The following is a 21,137-nucleotide window of genomic DNA, read 5'->3' as shown; positions in this document are numbered from 1 at the left end:
TGATGCCTAATGATAGGCACCACTCAACAGAGACCCACACCCTTGCTCCAAAAGACACTAGAGGTAAACAGACTATCTATGACCAGTTCTATGTTTTTAGTCACAGGGACACCTTTATTCCAAAATCTCCTAGGCCAGGTGCAGTGGCTCATGCCCGTAATCCCAGCACTTTGGGAGGCCAAGGTGGGTGGATCGCCTGAGGTAGAGAGATCGAGACCAGCCAGACCAACATGGACAAATCCTGTCTCTACTAAAAATACAAAATTAGCCGTGCATGGTGGCGCAGGCCTGTAATCCCAGCTACCCAAGAGGCTGAGGCAGGAGAATCGCTTAAACCCGGGAGGCAGAGATTGCGGTGAGCCAAGATCACGCCATTGCACTCCAGCCTGGGCAACAAGAGCGAGACTCCATCTCAAAAAAAAAAAGACAAAAGAAATCTCCCCCATCCCCTATTTTGGGGCCAACAAATTATCATTCTTCTTTTTAGTTTATGAATTTATAGTGATTCCCACCCCTGCCTTACTGAAAAATCTACTTGCCAACTTTCAACTCAAAAGGACCCCAAGTACGAGGTGTTATCACTAATAAAAGAATGCTTTTTAATACCTCAAAATATCTATCTTTTTGGAAGAGGTTGATACTGAATTTTCAACGCACATATCCCAGAATGGGGACATTGCCATTGTTCCTTTTGGAAAAAGAAGCCTTTGAGATAGTTGTACATGTCTCCATAATGAAAATCCTCTTTTCCTCAATAATTATAAAACATACACTTTTCAGTTTTTGCTTATGTCATAGTGGCCTGGAAGCTACCTATTTAACCAGCAGTCATGGACCCAGCAACCATTTATATGCCCAGAAGTAATGAATGTTGATTTATGTATGTGAATCTGTTCAAATTGTATACTAAGAGTAGAATAGATTGTGAATGTATAAGAATAGATAAGGCAGGTAGAAAATGTATAATATAGATTTTTATAGAATAAAATATTATAAAAACAAAACACTGGGCAAAAATGGAGAAAAGATTGGACAAAAGAATAGATTAGAATAAGTAATCTCTTTAGTGGAAGGTTCTCTATAAACTTAATAGATAAGCCACTTATTAAAAACATTGTTGTCTTTAAAAATAAGTTAGTATAGAAATTCAGACTCTTGCACACATGGTGCTCTATGGTGAATCACACAGGAAGATTGCTATCATACTTGAGTTCAGCTTACTAGTTTGTGGTTGATGATACTCTCACATTTACCTTCATTGTCTCTTCTCTGCCAAAAGGAAACTCACTATTTGGGAAAATGCACTTAAATACAACCATTTTTGATAATTCTGTCCTGCAAATTATAGACATGAAACTCTAACTTTTATTCAATGAAATATCCTAGGAGAAACCTGGCAAAATTGATTTGCCCATTGTTTGATGATACCAGGACACAATGCCTTGATAATATATTGTCTTCTTTCTTAGCCCAATGAAAGTTTTGCTGAACTAAGGCAAAGCTAGTATGATGATATAACTCCACGTAACCAGCAGAGCCTTTAATTCTGTCTTAAATGACCAAAAAATAAAAAATTCTAACCTATTTATTTTGTGGCAAGCACTTCAGAATTCTCAGGAAATGATTAGTAGGGGATGAGACTCAGTATTGAGAGATAGAAGTGACATGCTATTGAGGTCAGTCCTGGATTCTGGCTTGATAATCTAGACTAGATACATGTTTTCCAATATTGGCAAATTCAGCATATTCTAAATTATTGTTAGAGACATTTCAAAGTCTCATAATGAAATTAATTTTCATTTAAAATTATGTTTTAAGGAATAGGCAGGGAAGAGTGATGCAAAAATCACATTAACAACAGGATACCAGAACTTCTAAATGGTTGCAAATCATTATTTTAGATGTTGAAGACAAGGAATGCATGCTTTCAAAGTGCAATGCTTTTATGTACAGTGTCCAAATAACAACAATTTGAGAGATAAGGATAACTAACCACTTCAGAGGGAGGACTGAAATGAACACTCAGTAAAACTGGGAATAAACAAAATGTTGTTAAATAAAAGTTATTGTTAGTTTTCTTCAGGAGAGAAAGCAGACCTCAAAAGTGGCATTTCATCCACTGCTTCTTTATCACTTGTGTAGTGAATTCCATATAGCTGTATTAGTTTGCCTGTACTAATAGCTGGTGAGCTAGCACCAAACACCTGAGCATGCTTATCCATGTTTCTTCTTTTGTGTGAGATTGTCTTCTTTTTCCACATATTTAAGACTCTGAAATAACAGACATGTAACTTTGTTTCTTTTGAATCTTGTAAGTCTCATATTTTTCATTATCCATGATGGTTTGGTAAATGTCATTGATGGACTGAAAATAAAGAATGACTTCCTCTGTGGGAAAAATAGCATCTAGAAGTAGATTATAGAAAGTTAATCAAGAGTGCGAAATGTCAAACTGAAATTTTAAATAGCTATAATAGTGGAATGTATAAGAAGCATGCAGAATACAGATATTTCTTTTATTTCTTATGAGCATAGATTAGATACTTAATCATGCTTGTTCTGATTTCAGATAAAACTGAATACAAACATCTTAGAGAGACAGAATTATCAAACCCCTCCAAACAAATTTATATTTAACATTTTGAAAAAAAAATTCTCAAGGAAGAGTCAAAAACATTGACTTTTTTATCTTGGAAAAAGGAATGTTAAAGTAGAGAGCTAATAGTAGCTATTAAGCAAGTAAGGAGAAGTGGGAAACAAGGCTTTCTCTCTTTTCTTCACTGAGGTCTGATAATGACAAAATATGCTGCAACAGAAAATCTTAAGGTTTGATAATGAGATAGGTTCTTAATAGTGTGTGCTAAACACTGAAAGGGAAGTTGTGAGATTATCCTCTACGAAGCTCTTTAACCAGTGTAGAGTCACATCTTTCTGGAGTGGTCTGCATGTGTCAGCGAGAAGGGAAGAAATGACTTCTCTAAGTGGTTCACATTTTCCAGGCGCTTTCTCCTTACCTTTCTTTTTTTTAAAACCACTGTTACTCAGAAGCAAAAAACTGCCAGAAGTTACCAGGACTTCCAAATGTGCTTGACCAAGGTGAAAGCAATAGAAATGCCACCAATATTTTAGTGGAGATTAAAGGAGCACTCTTAAGTTACCATCATTTCCTATAATAATTGATGTACTACAAACTTGAAATTGTGGGTACAGCTGCTGAAATTTTTTTTTATTATTTTTATTTTTTGAGATGGAGTCTCAATCTGTCGCCCAGGCTGCAGGCTGGAGTGCAGTGGCACCATCTCGGATTCACTGCAACCTCCACCTCCCAAGTTCAAGCGATTCACGTGCCTCAGCCTCCTGCTGGGATTACAGGTACCCACCATCACGCCCAGCTAATTTTTGTATTTTTAATAGAGACGGGGTTTCACCATGTTGGCCATTCTTGGTCTCAAAATCCACCTGCCTCGGCCTCCCAAAATGCTGGGATTACAAGCATGAGCCACCGTGCACGGCCTGAAACAATTTATAATACTTGTGAAGAAAGGGATTAGAGCTTATTGTTCAGTGCTTTGTTAAAAAAAAATGTGCAGTAGACTTTTAGTGGAAAATTTATCACATTTCACTTTCTGTTTGTTGCTGTCAATATTAAAAGCAAACCCATAACCAATATACTCAAACCATTTTCTTCCTATGGCATTAAATGAAACATTTTTGATTCATCTCCAGAAATAAGAAGTTAACATGTGTTGGTGGTATTTGCCATGAAATAAGGGGAGAGATCCACAGAATGTAATTATTGAAAAATACACCATCAATTCTAACACATACACATGCATATATGCATATGCATGTGCATCAGTACATATTTACCCCCAGGTCTTTATACTTCTAAGTACTTTTCTAGGAACTGAAGCTATATAGGTAAAGTTGCTGTTGCTAAAGAGTACTCACAGGTTGGTGGGAAAAACAGACATGAAAATTTTTATGCAAAAAGATGGGTATTGAAGTAAAAGTATATGCAAGGTATTATGTAAGTTTGCCTGGGACAGTTCCGGTTTAAGCCTGTAGTCTTGGTATAATTATTTATAAGGCCCTTTCACCGTCAAAAATGTCCCTGTTTAGACAATAAATTAAATGGTCAATCTATAAATAGCCATATCAATCAAAGATACCTGAGGTTGTCCGGGAAGATTTTTCCACAGAATAGGACAGAATATCAAAGAGATTAAGAATGCTTTCCCATATGTATTACCTACATCCAAATGGAAATGAGAAATGGGTGTGACTAGCTTTTATTTCTCCCTGGCTTGTCAGAGGGGTGGAGTGGGAACTTAAATCGTGTTGGGTGAGGAGAAAGGGACAAGGCAGGACAATCTAAACCCAGTTGTTGGTATGTGATACACAAAAGGGTTGTCATTAAATGAACCATTAAACTAATAATTTTCTGAAGCTCTGAACTGAAAGTTAGGGTGAGAAATAACTAGATGCACTAGGGGGGATTTTAGAAAGATAGATTATGATATGGTTTGGTTGTGTCCTCACCCAAATCTCACCTTAAATTGTAGTTCCCATAATCTTCATGTGTCGTGGGAGGGACCTGGTGAGAAGTAAGTGAATCATGGAAGCAATTACTCCCATGATTTTCTCATGATAGTGAGTGAGTTCTCATGAGATCTGACAGTTTTATAAGGGGCTTTTCCCCCTTTGCTCAGCACTCATTCTCTCTCCTGTTGCCCTGTGAAGAGGTGCCTTACGCCACGATTGTAAGTTTCCTGAGGCTTCCCCCAGCCATGTGAAACTGAGTCATATAAACTTCTTTTCTTTATAAATTACCCAGTCTTGGATATTTCTTCATAGCAGCATGAGAACGGACTAATACAGATTATATTTCTTCATAGCAGCATGAGAATGGACTAATACAGATTAAGATTCAACATAATGAAGAACAGATCAGACTAAAGTATCTTCCAGTGGAGAGTTCCGTGTCCTGGTGGTATGCAGCAGAGACTGAATGATCACTGTGAGCACCAGATTAAGACCCAGACCATGGGTTATTTAATGTTCTTTACCATATTCTTGCCCTGGGATCTTAGGATTCTTCAGGCATGGGGATTTTTCAGTAGCTATTAAGAATTCTGTGTTTTGGAGACCCCAAGAAGTTAAAAAAAAAATGTGGAACTACTATAAGGAAAAATTTTACATAAGCTAAAACCAGTCTTGTGACACACTCTGAACACACACTAAAAAGCGACCTGGGAATATAATGCAGATCTCACTGAGTTTATTCTTTGCCACCCATCAAGGAAAGCGGCCGTTCCACACATAATGTTCGGGAGACATTACTCACTCAGGTTTCCACTGGTTGGACACATATTCATTTTAAGATTGAGTAACTGCAAATGCTTGCTTACCAGCTTGATTTGCATAGCTCTGAGTTACATACGAATGGGACTCATGGCAAAGCTATCATTAAAGAGAAACAAAGCAGAAGACCGAACAAAGGATACATTCTGTGCAAAGTTTGAAGTTGAGACTGTTTCAGTGATCCTTGTCATGGTAAGAAAGCTGTCCGCCCCTTCCCCCACCTAAAAAAGAATAGCAGACAAGTGACAAAAGAAGGCCCCCTGGAAGTAATATGGGAGCAAAGAGTAGGATGAACTAAAGGCTATACACATGAAGAGAGAGAAAGGAATTGGCATGGACACAAGGAGATGCCGCCAAACACCCTCCATTCATAGCACAGAGATACGTGATTAGGTTAGAATCACTTACCTCTTCCCTAGTGCATTAAAGTAGGAATAGGTCGGCTTGGAGAAAGGAATGACATCTTGATGAAACTCAGCTTTCTCAGAGGCCTAACAAGGATGGCAACACAGATAAAACTTGAATCTTCTCACTGGCCCCTTTGTATCAAATTAATGAATTCCTACATTTACGGACTGAAATGTTTTCCAGTAAGCAAGAGAGAGAAGACTTCTGAAGGCAGTGGAAATGACTTTCGTTCTTTTGTGGTTAAGAGTATATGGGCTTTGGAATATGGGAAAACTAGTTTCAAATCTCTGCAGCTTACATGTTTATGGTGTCAAGTACTTAAATCCCTACATTTTAGTTCTCACATCTGAAAAAATATTGAGCATGCATATACCATAGAATTGTTGTAATGATTAAATTACACATGTAAATTGTATAATACATATAGTGTCTGGCAAAGGATCATTCACAATACAAGTTTTATTTAATGAGTACTATTATCGCTTTCTGTAACATTCTCTAGTAGCCCTTTCTAAGCTCTGCTTCACTTTACATCATTACTTTTGTCTAGTCCTTGACATTCCCCCTGTTCCAGCTTTGACTTGCTTCCCCAGATAGTGTACATCTGTGTCTGCTTCAAAGCCTCATTCTGTTACGTTCTTTAAGTGTTATACCTAGAGTTGGGCCAGGCACGGTGGTTCACACCTGTAATCCCAGCACTTTGGGAGGCCAAGGTGGGCAGATCGCCTGAGGTCAGGAGTTCGAGACCAGCCTGTCCAACATGGTAAAACCCCGTCTCTACTAAAAATGCAAAAATTAGCTGGGTGTGGTGGTGGGCGCCTGTAGTCCCAGCTACTCAGGAGGCTGAGGCAGGAGAATCGCTTGAACCCAGGAGATGGAGGTTGCCGTGAGCCTAGATCACAACATTGCACTCCAGCCTGCGCGACAAGAGTGAGATTTCATCTCAAAAATAAATAAATAAGGCCGGGCGCGGTGGCTCAAGCCTGTAATCCCAACACTTTGGGAGGCCGAGATGGGCGGATCACGAGGTCAGGAGATCAAGACCATCCTGGCTAACACGGTGAAACCCCGCCTCTACTAAAAAAAAATACAAAAAACTAGCCGGGCGATGTGGTGGGCGCCTGTAGTCCCAGCTACTCGGGAGGCTGAGGCAGGAGAATGGCGTGAACCTGGGAGGCGGAGCTTGCAGTGAGCTGAGATCCCGCCACTGCACTCCAGCCTGGACGACAGAGCGAGACTCCATCTCAAATAAATAAATAAATAAATGAATAAATAAATAAGAGTTATACCTAGAGTTATGTATAAATTCAGTACCAACAATGGGCAAAAATGTAAAATTGTAGAAAGAATAAATGATGTTTAGAGAGTATCATTCTTGTTCTTGAGTTCTGAAGGCACTCTTCATCTTTTGTAATACTGACCCTGAGACCATTTGTGTCAGATGGAAAAGGCACATGTGCTGTTATTTTCTACCTTCCTCCCGAGAGGTTAAAATGACTTGAAGAAACTCAGCAACTTCAGGTGAAGAATCTAATGAGAGGATCTTGAATTCTTGATCTCCACTCCACCAGGGTCTCCATTCACTATTAAAAAGTCAGCCTAGTGAGGATGACCCTAGTTATTAATTTGATATTATGTTACTTTATTTTACCACAGTTAAAATGTTCTCTGGATTAGTAATGACCCTGTAGTTACCCACAAAGTATGGAGAGAAGTCAGTGTAATTTCTCTTCTCAGCAGCTAGCGTGGTCCTTGTCGCCAAAGCAATCATATGCTAGATCACATGTCAGTGTGTGACATCGCCAGGCCTTAGCTTCTCAGGATCTACTTGTTACAAGTGAGTTTATGTGCCTTGAAGCATATGGCCTTGATATATGATCCCAGAGCAAAAGGGCAAGGTATTTCAAGCTGGCCATAATTTTATTGACTCTCACAGGCTTGCTTTGTAGTCATTCCAATAAACTAGATGGGAAATTTTTGATGCTCCAAGCTATCCAGTCTTCAGGACCTCATTTCATGATTCAGAATCCAACTAAACAACTCAAGAGTGCTTTTGTGTGACATTGACCACAGGAACAAATAATTGCTTAGTAATTCTCTTTGAGGTAGAAAATTCTAAACATGGAGGAACCATTTCCCCTTAATGGGAGCCAGAAATCCTCTAAGTGCTTGAAATGGCATTCACAAGTCTGAATGGTAAACAGATAAAAACAGGAGCGCACCAGTTGCACAAATGACTTGCTTGTCACAAACTTGTCATTGCAGTAATCTAACGTTTCTTTCACAGAGCCCGATGGAAAGTATGGAACAAACAGGCCCTGCTGACGTTTTGGCTCTGCTAAGCCTTCCTCTGAGCTAAAGCATCTGCAGCATCTTCCTGTTCTAGACCCTTTATCTGCTGAAGTTAGCTGATACTGTACATGTCAGAGAAATGTTTGACTATTGCATTAACAAGTTGATGACAAGCAAGTTATTCCTGCAGCTGAAATACTGCTGCTTTTAGCAGGCTGCCATTTTGACCTTCATTTTATTATGCAGAAGAACCCTAACAGAGCAGAGCACTGGGGAGAAACCCATGTGGTTGCCCCAGGCCTATACAAAGACCACCTGCCTAGGGCTTAGGTGTAGTGGTACAGGGGGCATACCAGGCAGGTTCATCAGAATTATGGATAGGATTCCTTGTGAAACATAAATGTTGTGAATACATTAGACTTTCAAAGATTGTTCTTGCAGGGGTAAAATGAACTGCACAGAAATAGATTTCTTCCTGCACCCTCTGTACCCCACACACATGTGCACATACAGCTGTGTATGCTTTATGGAATGACACTAGATGGGAAACTTAAGTGAAAGTTGTATATACCAGCTCTACACATAGCTTTTGTCAGTTGTTGGAGTTCCTGCCATCGGTAGCTTCCCTTAACCTCCTCCTCACTCATCATAATATCTCGAGTTATCTAAACCTAATCAGACCCATGCTCTTGTCCCCTCAAAAGCACTGTATCTCCATTAGCCTCCTCACAGAAAATTTAGGCAGCCCTCTCTCGGACATCACCAGTTCATTTCCAACCTCAGCTGCCAGCAGGGAGTACTCCTACGCTGTGTAACTTCGGCCTCTCGCCATTCTGTTTGAGGAAACTTCCTCCCCTCAGGGACCCACCCTTGGGGTTCCTTGAGTGTGCAGTCCGGAGGGTCCCAGCCTTTAATAGGAGCCTTGCCTGTAATAGAAGCCTTGCCTATTGCCCCCCACAGTGTTTTGCCTTTGTTGATGCCATAGGTATATCAGCACTTGGAACAACAGAGAGTTTGCCCTAAGACTTTGGCCTTTTCATAAAACTGAGCTGCTCTTATTCACCAAGGTGTCAGCTGCCTTGTATTCTTTCTAGACGCTTCAGGTCTGTTAAGGGTACACTGATAGTGTTTTGTCTGCTTTAAATATTGACGTGAAAAACTTGCATTCTCGGACTTATTTTCTGGCTGGTGATCAGGTACTTTCATTTTCAAAAGTTTTGTGTAAAAATGATAATCATTGTCCATCCGTGAGAACCAAATTTCTTGCCAAAGTGATGATGAGGCTTAACTTTCTTTTAGACTTGACAAATTGAACACAGTACTGTCTCCAGGGTGAAATGTTTTACTCCTATCCCAAAGATCTCTTGCTGTAATCTATACCTTAGCTTTGTGGAACAACTACCTCAGAGGACAGGTGGGAAGGGTGTGAGAAGACACCCTTGTTTTTTTTTTGCAGAGTTAGGGATATTGTCCCTGGAAAAAGAGGTGAAGATTGTTTGAGGCAGCATTTAAAGTTTCTGCAAAAGAAAATGCGTGAATGAACAATTTGAATTGTAAATGGAATTTCATCAGCTTTTTCTTTCTAAAGTTCCTAATAGGATTTCCATAATGATTTTGTGTTTTCTTTCTTAATAGAACTTAAATGGCAAACAAATGGTATGCTATTTTTGATTTAGAAAAAAATAAAAATCTTTTTGTGGGAGCTGTCTTTTTAAATACACATTAGGGAATAGATAATGGCAAACAAACAAAAAAAAAAAGGTCTTTCTTCCTATTCAGAGGGATAGCTATCAGTGCGTGTATGTGTTTTTAATATTTATTTATTTGCTTATTTGATCATTTATTAGTCTCTTTAATGTAAGGAAATTAACAAAGGAAAGAAGAAAAACACCTCATGATAAATTAATCTCATTAGATTCATAGAATTTTAGGGCTAGAAAGGAGTTTGATGATCAAGCTATGACTTTATGTCACACTCACTTTAGAAATGTGAATGTATGTGAATGTTGAGACCCAAAGATGTTTAATCAGATGAACGAAGATGCACAATAGGATTGTGGCAGAGCTAGGCCTAAAACTTTCGTTTCAGGCAATACTCCCTCAGAGATTACATTACATTTTTGAAAGCTTTCTTTTAAACAAAGGCAGCCTCATTTTAATAATTTGCACTGAGGTGCTTAAATCTAATAGGACATTTGCTATTAGAGTAACTGAGACCTCACATTGGTTATACCAACTAAGGAATATACATTCCAATAGTTTGAAGACATTTCTTTCTAAGCCATTTCTTATTTGCTTAGGGTAAGGAACCTTATTTAGTTCAATTAATTTTTATCTTTTGTAAGATTTCAAAGAAACACTTGCACCATTCCTATTTACCTAAAAACATGTTTTTTAAATGAATCTGTTTCTTTAATAAGTATTCACTTAAGTAGGTCATACTGTAACGTTCTTGGAGATAAAAAAAAAAAAGTCTTTTATCAGATTAAAAGAAATCTTATTTTTATTCCCACTTTTAGCCATGTTTGAGTTGGTCCTTGTAATTGCTGGTTTCAACAAAACACTAAGTCAAAAAATCAATGTCTGTGTTTATTTTTGTTTAACACAGGAGAAAAAAGTCCATTGATCTTTTTGCAGTTATAATACATAAAAACTGTATTTTTCATTTATGCAAAACTTAATTTTTGAGCGTTTCCTTTTTGTTTCATTTCTCTGTTTTCGTATTTTTCAAACATCTGTACCGTGGTTAGAGTCGAGAGTAGCAGTGGCTGGCACTTTTCTCCCACATTGTGAGAGAAAGAAAAGTGACTGGAATAAAATCTTGCTTTTCATATGGTTGACTTGAAATGCAGCATTGAAAAGGTATCTATCGTCTCTTTCTTTTCTGAAACCAGAGGTGAAACCCGCCAGCCAATAGCAGTATTGATACAAAGTCACCTGTTGGTTCTGTTAATTCATGTAAGTAAAGCCTTTAGCAATGCATGCCTCCCTTCCTCAACTGAAAATCCTAAATGGATGATTTTTGTGCATTGGCAGCATCTGTCTGTATCAACAATATATCCCTCTGGTCACTCACTTAAGGAAACCTGAGATTCTACAGTCAGTCAAGAAATGAATGAAAACTTTTGCTTTTGATTCAACAAAATGATCACTTTGTAGGCATGTTTGGCTGTGAAGTGCTTATTAATATTGGGCTCTATTATCAGAGATAATAAAGAGAAGATGACACTAGTGCTTTCCTTTACCTTGATTAATTCTAGTTAGGAAGATCTGTGGTGTTTGCCTTATACACTTTCTAATGTAAAATATTTAAAACACAGGCTGGGCATGGTGCCTCACGCCTATAATCCTGGCACTTTAGGAGGCCAAGGTGGGAGGATCACTTGAGGTTAGGAGTTCGAGACCAGCCTGGCCAACATGGCGAAACCCTGTCTCTGCTAAAAATACAAAAAATTAGCCACACATGATTGCACGTGCCTGTAATCTACTCAGGAGGCTGAGGCAGGAGAATCGCTTGTATTCAGGAGGCTGAGGTTGTAGTAGTGGGCTGAGATGGCACCACTGCACTCCAGCCTGGTGGACAGAGTGAGACTCTGTCTCAAAAAAAAAAAAAAAAAAATTAAATCACATAAAAGTATAAAGGATAATATGAAGTACAAGAATCCAGAACCCAGGTTAAACAAAGTTTAATAATTTGGAACATTTGTTTCTGAACCTATTTTTTATTATTTTATTATAGTTACATACAGTAAACTAGACAAATTAAGTGTTTACTTTGATGAGTATACATGTGACAACACCCAACCCAAGATACAGAATATTTATAATACCTAAGAAGAGTCCTTTGTATGTGCCCCTTGAAGGTGAAGTTTTCCAAAGTTTTAACAAAGGTAAAAAACAAGCAAAACCACTGTCACCTCTGTCATCATGAATTAGTTTTACATAAGCCATATATTTTGGTTTATATGAAATGTATTCTTCTATATGTATTACTAAAATTTATTTATCAGTTCTCTCATTGTTGGACATTATTTTAATGTTTCCCAATCACAAACAAGACCACAGTTAACATTTTTATAGATGTATATACATAGAAGTAGAATTGCTAAACTTTAAGAAATATGCATTTTGAACTTTACTAGGTATTGTAAAATCTCTCTCCAATGTGTTTGTACCAGTTTATATTCTCAGTAACAATCTATGAGCGCTTCTCCACATGCTTCACAACATTTTTGATGGTCGGACTTTTTAAAATTTTTGTCAGTCTGATCGAAATTAAATAATATTTCTTTTTTTTTTTTTTTTTTTTTTTACTTGCAAGCCATTGGGATTTTCTCTTCTGTGTTGCCTAATTTGTATCTTTTGTCCATCTTTCTATTGGGTTATTTGTTGTGTTGTTATTGTGCTGTTATTATTTTGGAAGAGTTTTGTTTTGTTTGACTTGATTTGGTTTTTGGTATTAGTTGTTGCTGTTGTTGTAATATTCTGGATTTTCATATTTTGGGCCACAGAGATTACAAAGATTTTTTTCCCAATTTGTAGGTTCCCTTTTAACTGTGGCTTCAGTAGTATTTGTTTTTATAAAGCTTTTAATATTAACTCAGGCTTATTGATATTTTCCTTTATAATTTGTGCTTTTATGTCATTTAAGAAATCCTTTCACATGCCAAGGTCATTTACCTTTGTGTATTTTCTTCTAACAGTTTTAAAAGTTTCCCTTTTACATTTAGATCGCTAATCCTTCTGGAATTATTTTTGGTTATGGTACCTTATATGCACCCTATTTTATTCATTTTCCATATGGATAACCCAATCATCCCAGCATTATTTAAAAAATTAGTCATTCTTTATTGACTAATTTGTAATGCCATCTTTTGCCTATATCAAATCTGTTTATATGATCTTTATTTGATCCAATGCACTATTTTTCTATCCTTGTACTAACACCATAACCCTTAATTACCATAGCTTTATAATATTCTTTCTACTTGGTAAGATAAGTCTCTCTACCTTGTTCCTCTTTAAAATTCTTTTAGCTCTGTTGGTCTTTTGCTATTCAATATGAATTTTAGGGCTAGTTGGTTAAGTTTAGCAAAAGTCTTGCTGAATTTTATTTGTAATTACATTAACATTAGAAAATAATCTGGGGAGAATTGACATTTTTATAATGTGTCTTGCTGCCCAGTGACATACTATATCCCTCTATTTGTGATCATCTTCATATCATTTAATAATGTTTTAAAATTTCCATCATAAATTTCTTGAACCTATTTTGTAAATTTTTTCCTCATATAACTTAGATTCTTACACTATTATATTCATATCTGTTTTCCATTTCATTGTTTATTGGTTATTATTGGTATATATTCAGCAACTTTGCTTAGCTCTCTTAGCACTTTGAATTACTAAACTGGTAAATTCTCAAGTTTTCTACATCAACATGTATGTCAGCAGTAAATAATGACAGGCATTCTCTTAAACTCTAATTCTTAAATGTTCAATTTTTTCTTGTCATATTGCATTACTAAACCTCTGTATATATGGTCATAGGATAGTCATATTAAGAATATCTATTCTGTTTCTTATTTTAATGGAAATGTTTTAGAAACGTAACATTTGCTTGGGATTTTGAAAAATTGAAATTATTGTATTAAGGAAGTTCTTAATATATTCCTAAGCTATTTATAGTTTTCTAAGTGTTTTTAATCAGAAATACTAGTTAAATTTTATCTAATGCATTTTCTGCATCAATACTATGATAAAATTTTCCACTATGTTAATATTTTATATGATATTAATATATTTCCTGATATTAAACATTTCTTATATTCTTGGAAAAAATATTCTTGCTCTTGGTGTAGTTTTTAATCTACTATTTAATTTACTGATATGTAGTATGCTTACATGGGGAGGTCAATCTTTAATTCTTATTTTTTTAATTGTTACTGTAGAGTTTTGCTGTGACAGTGATACTAGCCTCACAAAATAAGTTGAGTAACATTTCATTTTTTCTATATCTTAAACAGTTTTCATATTATTGGAATTATTTATTCTGAGTGTTTGCTTAAACTTGCATCTAAAATCATCTGAACTTGGTAATTTTCATCAGTAGGTTGTAAGGTAGGCAGCCTTGAATATCAGAATATCTAAATAAACCAATAATCATAGAGGAAATTTATGATTCTTCTCTAGTCAATTTTGGGAAGTTATTTTTTAAGTACAGTTCACAGTTTATTCTTCAATTTATTTGTATAAAGTTATTTATATATTCTTATGATTTTTAATTTTTTGTCCTTAGTTATGTTCTCCTCTTATTCATAATATTATTTATTTGACATTTCTGTCTTTTCTTTTATTAGACCCTAGACATTTTTCTGTTTCATTTACATTTGTAGAAAAACTGGATTTTGATTCTGCTTATCTACTTTATTATCTATTTGTAGCCTAAGTCATTACTTTCTGCTTTTATCAGCATTAGCATTATTTCCTTCCATTTTTTTATATTTTTAGGCCATTTTTCTTTTTCTAGATTCTTGAATTGAATTATTACCCTTTTACTTTCAATAATTTTTATTATCTTTAAAAATGAATTTCAGACTCTAAATTTTTCTCCTGGTTTCTCATTAGCTGCATACCATGTTTTGATATGTCATTTTGTTCAATTTTAAATATTTCATAATATGTTTTATTTTTAACCCTTGAGGTATTTAGAAGGGTATGTTTTTACTTTGTAAACATATTTGCGCTGTTTTTATTATTTCTGAATTTAAATGCATTAAAATAAAATGATGTGTTTTATATGGTTTTAATTGAAAAATTTTTTTAGTTTATTTTGTGATTTTATCTGGTACATGGATTTTACTTCTGGCTTGAAATCTGTAGGTGGTTTATCTGTTTCTTTAGCACTAATTCTAAAATTCTTTTGTGTATACTGAACTATATATTTTTCTAAGAAAATATGAAATCGACCTTTTAGTATTTCTGACCTTCTTCTTAGTATAAAAAAGGTGGTTAGCATAGCATCTTTTAATTACCTATTAGGTATCAATCTTGTTACTATCATTGTGTAATGCAGTTTTAGTTTTACCTATTTGTTTTTAACCATATTCAAAAGTGGTGATCACTATTTTCTGTAATCAATGCTTAATTTTATTTACTAGTATTTTTTGGATATTACTATGCCTACCGTTATTCTTAGAGCCTGTGGCTTCCTTTCTGGGCTCACTTTTCTTATTACATTTTTTTAGTAATTATTTAGTGAGAATCTTGGGTAATACATATATTTTATATATCTACAAATGTCTTTATTTTGTTTTTTATCTTAAATAGCAATTTATCTGGGTATTTTTGTTGAGTATTTTAAAGACATTACTCCATTATATCTTAGACTATTGTTCTGTCAACTATTCTTAATTAAGAGAAATCTATCAATCTGTTTTTATCTCTTTATAAGTAATCTGCTTTTTCTCCTGGTAGCTTTTGAAAGTTATTCTATATCCTTAATGTCTTGTAGTTTCTCTGAAATGTGTCTGGATGTGGATTTATTTTGAATTATTAGTCATGAACTCAGGATGTACTTATTAATCTCAGGACTCCAATTTTGGAAAATTCTCAGCTATTATCCTTTTCTTTATTGTTTCTTTGTCATTACCTCCATTTTCTTTTTCTGGAATTCGTATAAGATATACATTGGTATTTCCTAATCAACTTACTGATTAGTATCTCAATTGCTATTTCATTTTCAGAAAATTAATTCTTCTCGCTACAATTTTTTTCTGAGTGAATTCCTTAACATTACCTTCCATTTCACTTAATTCTGTCCTTGAAATTGCCTTATTTCATTTATTGTACTTTTATATTAATGAATATTTTTAATTTTTTAAGATTTCTGATTAATTTTTACTCTTATTCACCTATTCTCATTTTATTTCTATCTGTCTTTAATCATGTTCTTTTTTAGGTATGAGTACTTTATCACTAAGCATCTCAAGCATATTCATGTTGAGGTCATTGTCAGATAATTTTATAAAATCAGATTTATCTGGAGTGAATGTTACAATTATTGATTGATTTTCTTACCATTAGGCTACTTGCTTATGTTTTAGAATTTTGTTTTACAGGTTTTATTTTGTTTGTTTTGTTTTGTTCACATGTACCTAACTAGTGCTTTTATAGTTGCCTTTATGTGGATCTTCTCAGTCACAATCCAGATCTTACAATGGTAGCTTTCAGCTTCATTCTTATATGAATATTTTATCATAATGCTGTATCTTTATTCTTCCACCTCGCAGGTCCTACAGCCCTATATAAGCTGTTTCCCCAGGCAGCAGTTGGCCAAATTTTTGCAGCCTTGTGATAAAGTAGTAAGCCAGGTTCAGGTCCACCATTTCAAATGGAGCCTTTTTGACCTCATTACTCTAAAGAGCTAGAATTCTAGGTATCTTGATGTGATTCTGGATCCAGATTTCAGCAGGCCTATGGCTTCAGCACCATGGGCTGCTTTTAGTAGCTTTCTGTAAATAATCATCTTCTTTTTAAGTCTGACTGTGTTTCTATGATTTTCACATTTTATATTTCATGGAATTTTTAAGGTAACAATATATCTTGGACAATACTCCTTTGATTCTTATCTCTCTTTATTATGTTTTTTATATTATTTTTATTGTGCTTTGCTTTATTGCACTTCGCAGATACTGAGTTTTTTCACCAATTGAAGGCTTGTGGCAACTCTGCATTGAGACAATCAGCACCATTTTTCTATTTTTTTAATTTGTATGGGTACATAGTTAGATACATCATTTAAAACACATAATAGTACAAATTATAGTTATTGAATGTTTAGTTGTGCTGGTCACTAAGCATTGCATACTATTTTTTCCCAATACTTTCTACATTCAGTTATTCTTATTTCCATTTTTTAGAGCAGAAAGTTGAGGTAAATAGACTAAATACACCAATAGGAAAGAGATTATAACAAGTTAATGGCAGAATAATATTTGAATCCTGTTTTTGCTACCAAAACTAGTGTCCTTAAACTGCTATCCTATGGTTAAATTATGTTTTTTTATCTTTTATAATTATTATGGTTATTATTTTAATGTTAATTAAATTAACCAATATTCCTTTTGTAAAAAATATATCTAGTCCTATCTCAGAAATCTTTTTTATATTTTCCATGTTTTTATGCTTGCTTGGTCTATTCTCACTCACTTTCTTACTCTCTCTCTCTTTTCATATATGATTACCTTTTTAGCTTTTATCAATCTAGCAATTTGAAGTTTTAAAGTATAGTTTATTCTTTTAGTAATGATCACTGCTATTTTTCTGAAAAACATTCAAGACTGGTTAATTATTGTCATTAATGAAGTAATATACTACATGAAATGAGAAATTTAGGGTGCTGTTTCATCTGTCTCCTCTTATCACTCAATTTATTGTTTTTGTTATAACACCTTATATCAGGTATAAATTATTATTAATTTTTATTCTACAGTAGTCCAGAATAGTCGAGTATTCTGTAACAGAATAACAGGGTTACTTATTTTGGGTAGTAGAGGGCTTCTAGCACAAAGCAGGTGCTTAATAAACATTGGTTGAGTGTTAAGTGAACAGTGGACCTGTTTGGTTACACACGTGCGCACACGGAAAGAAAACATAGCTGAGCTCTCATTGCTGCTGATGAACTACCATTTTGTTTAAACCTTGTATTTTATAAACAGTTGAATCACCTTGTGATTTAATAAATACCTTTTCTGTCAATTATTTTGTTAGGCAAACACATGCTTTGTTAATCAGCCCTTGGAAATCAATGAGCTTCTATCAAAGTTAGGTCCATTCATGGCTATTTCCACGTTTACCTCTTCTGTCCTATCCCTCTTCCACAAATAATAAATATATTTGGTAACTCTCATTTCTAAACCAGTGACTACCGTCAAGTTTTCATTTGGCAAATACAGTGGGATTCTTGAATATAAATAGCAATAATCATATCATATTAAATGGATGACAGCCCATATTCTTCCACAATAGTTCGTGTTGTTTACTATTTAAATAGAGGCATTTTGAAGTAGTTCCTATTTTTTTTTTTATTTTATAAGGGTAGTTCTTCAAATCCCTAACTATAGTCAAAAGAAATCTTTTATATGAATTTGCTAGGAAAATTGAATTTTTTATTGATATTATTAAGAAACTTAGTGAATATCTGCAATATGCTAGGATAAAAAATACTGTGCTTTTATTGTAGCAAAGCAGATTAAATAAAACAATATAGATTAGCAAGGAAATAAGCAAAGTATAAATAAACTAGGTCATTTGCTGATGTGCAAATTTTGATGGAAATTCTAATGACACATTTGATCGATTTATAAGAAGTACATATTATTCATGTTAAAAGAACCCTCAAGCCTTCTATGTGGCATGATTTTAACAATCTTTTATACATAACAACAGATTGAAATTAAACTGCCTTCCTAGCTGTTTCTATTTTTTAAATTGTAAAAATGACTTTTATTATTCTCTATCTGAAAGTCACTAAACAAGAATAACGAAACTTAGTTTCTAGTCCTAGTTCTGTCACTGAATTGACTCCATGACCATGGGTAATTCGTTAAACTCTGTAGGCCAATTTTTTTTTATTTATGAATGTGGACAGTTGGTTTTGATGTACTTTAAAGCCCCTTCCAGTTCTTGTGTTCTAGTACTCCGCATTGTGTCTGTCTTTATATAGAAATACCCACTTATAAAAACATAAGTGCATATAGGGTCCATATAGCAATAACCTAAATTATTCAACAGAACTCATAAGGGAGTATCCAAGAATGGTATGAATTTTCCCCTGAACAAGGCAGGTGAATGTAGCTGATAGATAAATAACCAGGAGTTGTCATAGGTTCTTGGTCAGGACTGACATGATGAAAGCATATTTTCAAAGTAACTGTTGGGCATCAGTGTGCAGAATAAATCAGAATGGAAGAAACCTGGAATACAGACCAGGCAGACATGATGCCATCATTCAGAGCAAGGTAAGGAGAGCTCAGACTATGGTGATACAATCAGAGATGAAGTTGAAGCAACAGATATGAAGATATTGAGATATATGTTCAATCAAATAGAATGGCAAAAAATATATAAAGAGAAAAATTATGAAAGGAAATACAAATATCTAATAAACATGAAAAAGTATAATTCACTAGGATTCAAAGTCATGATTTATGAAAAATAGTAATTCTCAATGCTGGTAATGGTACAGTAAAATAGACACTTACAGTGATAGTGGAGATCTATATATTAACACAAAATTCTGCAAAGTAATACAGCATTATATTATCAAGAACCTTGCTTTAAAAATATATCCTCTGACCCATTAATTTTACTTCTAGGCATCTATGTAGAGGAAATAGAATCTCAGACAAAGATTTAGGTACAGAGATGTTTATCACAATGTCATTTATAAAAGAGAAAAAAGATTTTAAAATCTTAAATTACAAAATTCAAGAAAGTATTAAATTACAGAATAGCCATATGTATCACCACATATATATGCAAATTAGATAGTACTTAAACTTATTTTAAATAATATTTTATTCGAAAAAGTTTATAAAATAACGTATCCAAAAGATACAAATAAATTCATATACCTAAAACAATCCCAAATACAAAAATGAAAGTATTTGATAATGATGTTAGAGAATACATTCAAATATAAAGAGCAGTTATCTCTGTATGGTGGAATTACTTGATATTTCTATTTCCTTTTTCTTGAACTTTCTTAATGCTTGAAAATTACTCTAATAATTTGAAAAATAAAAGTTTTAAGCAAGCAGTAAATAATCTAAACACTGAATCTCAAATTTGTTAATAATTCAACTTAGAAAAGAATACATGTCTGATTCCAATTTATTCAGTTACTGAAATATGGGATACATAGATTTTCAGTTTCCCCAAACTGAATCATATCATATTTCATAATTTCTTTTTCTTTTATGGATCCTTGTACCTTTGCCTTAAGTGATTAGCCTGAACTTCGACATTCCAGCACTTCATTTTCTTTTCTTTTTTATTTTCTTTTCTTTATTTTCTTTTTTCTTTTCTTTCTTTCTTTCCTCTTTCTTTTCCTCTTCTCTTTCTCTCTCTTACTCTTTCTTTCTTTTCTTTCATCTTTCTTTCTCTTTCATCTTTCTCTTTCATCGTTCTTTCTGTCTTTCTCTTTTTTTTTTCTTTTTTTTTTTTTTTTGACAGAGTCTCCCTCCCTCTGTAGCCCAAGCTGGAATGCAGTGTCATGATCTCGGCTCACTGCAACCTAGGCTCAAGCAATTCTTGTGCCTCAGCTTCCTGAGTAGCTGGGACTACAGGTGCGTGCCACCAAGCCCGGCTACTTTTCTGTATTTTAGTAGAGATGGGGTTTCAGCATGTTGCCTAGGGTGGTCTCAAACCCCAGAGCCCGGGGGATCCACCTGCCTTGACCTCCCAAAGTGCTGGAATTACAGGCATGAGCCACCATGCCCGGCCCTCATTTTCTTTAGAATCTTGTTTTCTTCATTCATTTCTGACATTAACATACTCAAACCACATTTACATGTATATGAGATCATCCTCTTTTATCACAAAGGAAAGAATCTAGATTGTTCTTTATGTTTTCAATTGTTTTTAATTTCTAAATTTGTCTTATAAAAATATGCCAGTCTAATAATAGCATTCTGAGTCATTGAAACAAATGAAAATAAAGGACACAGTCAGTATGTCACTGAAGAGCCACTTTTATTGGGTGGAATAAAGTACTACTGATAAAATTTATTAGGCAGTCATTTCAAGAATAGAATCTTAGCTGCTCTGTGTAAGAATGAATAAATGTAACAACTTACTTGGCTCTGTACCTTGAAATTTACCCAAAGAAAAAAAAACCAGTTTGATGCCAGAGAGAATGAACCAGATAAAGTTTTATTGGCTCAAAATATACAAGTAACTTAGTCTGCCCCTTTTGTAACAAAACTGTACAAGTAAAAATATAATCTTCTTTAAAATCTAAATTCCTTACATTAGCCAATAGCACAGTGCTGGAGTAACTAAAACTTTAC

Source organism: Mandrillus leucophaeus, unplaced genomic scaffold (assembly GCF_000951045.1).
Source record: "Mandrillus leucophaeus isolate KB7577 unplaced genomic scaffold, Mleu.le_1.0 Scaffold775, whole genome shotgun sequence".
NCBI classification, from domain to species: Eukaryota; Metazoa; Chordata; class Mammalia; order Primates; family Cercopithecidae; genus Mandrillus; species Mandrillus leucophaeus.
The sequence above is the reverse complement of the archived record's forward strand: the minus strand, read 5'-3'. Positions refer to the sequence as shown.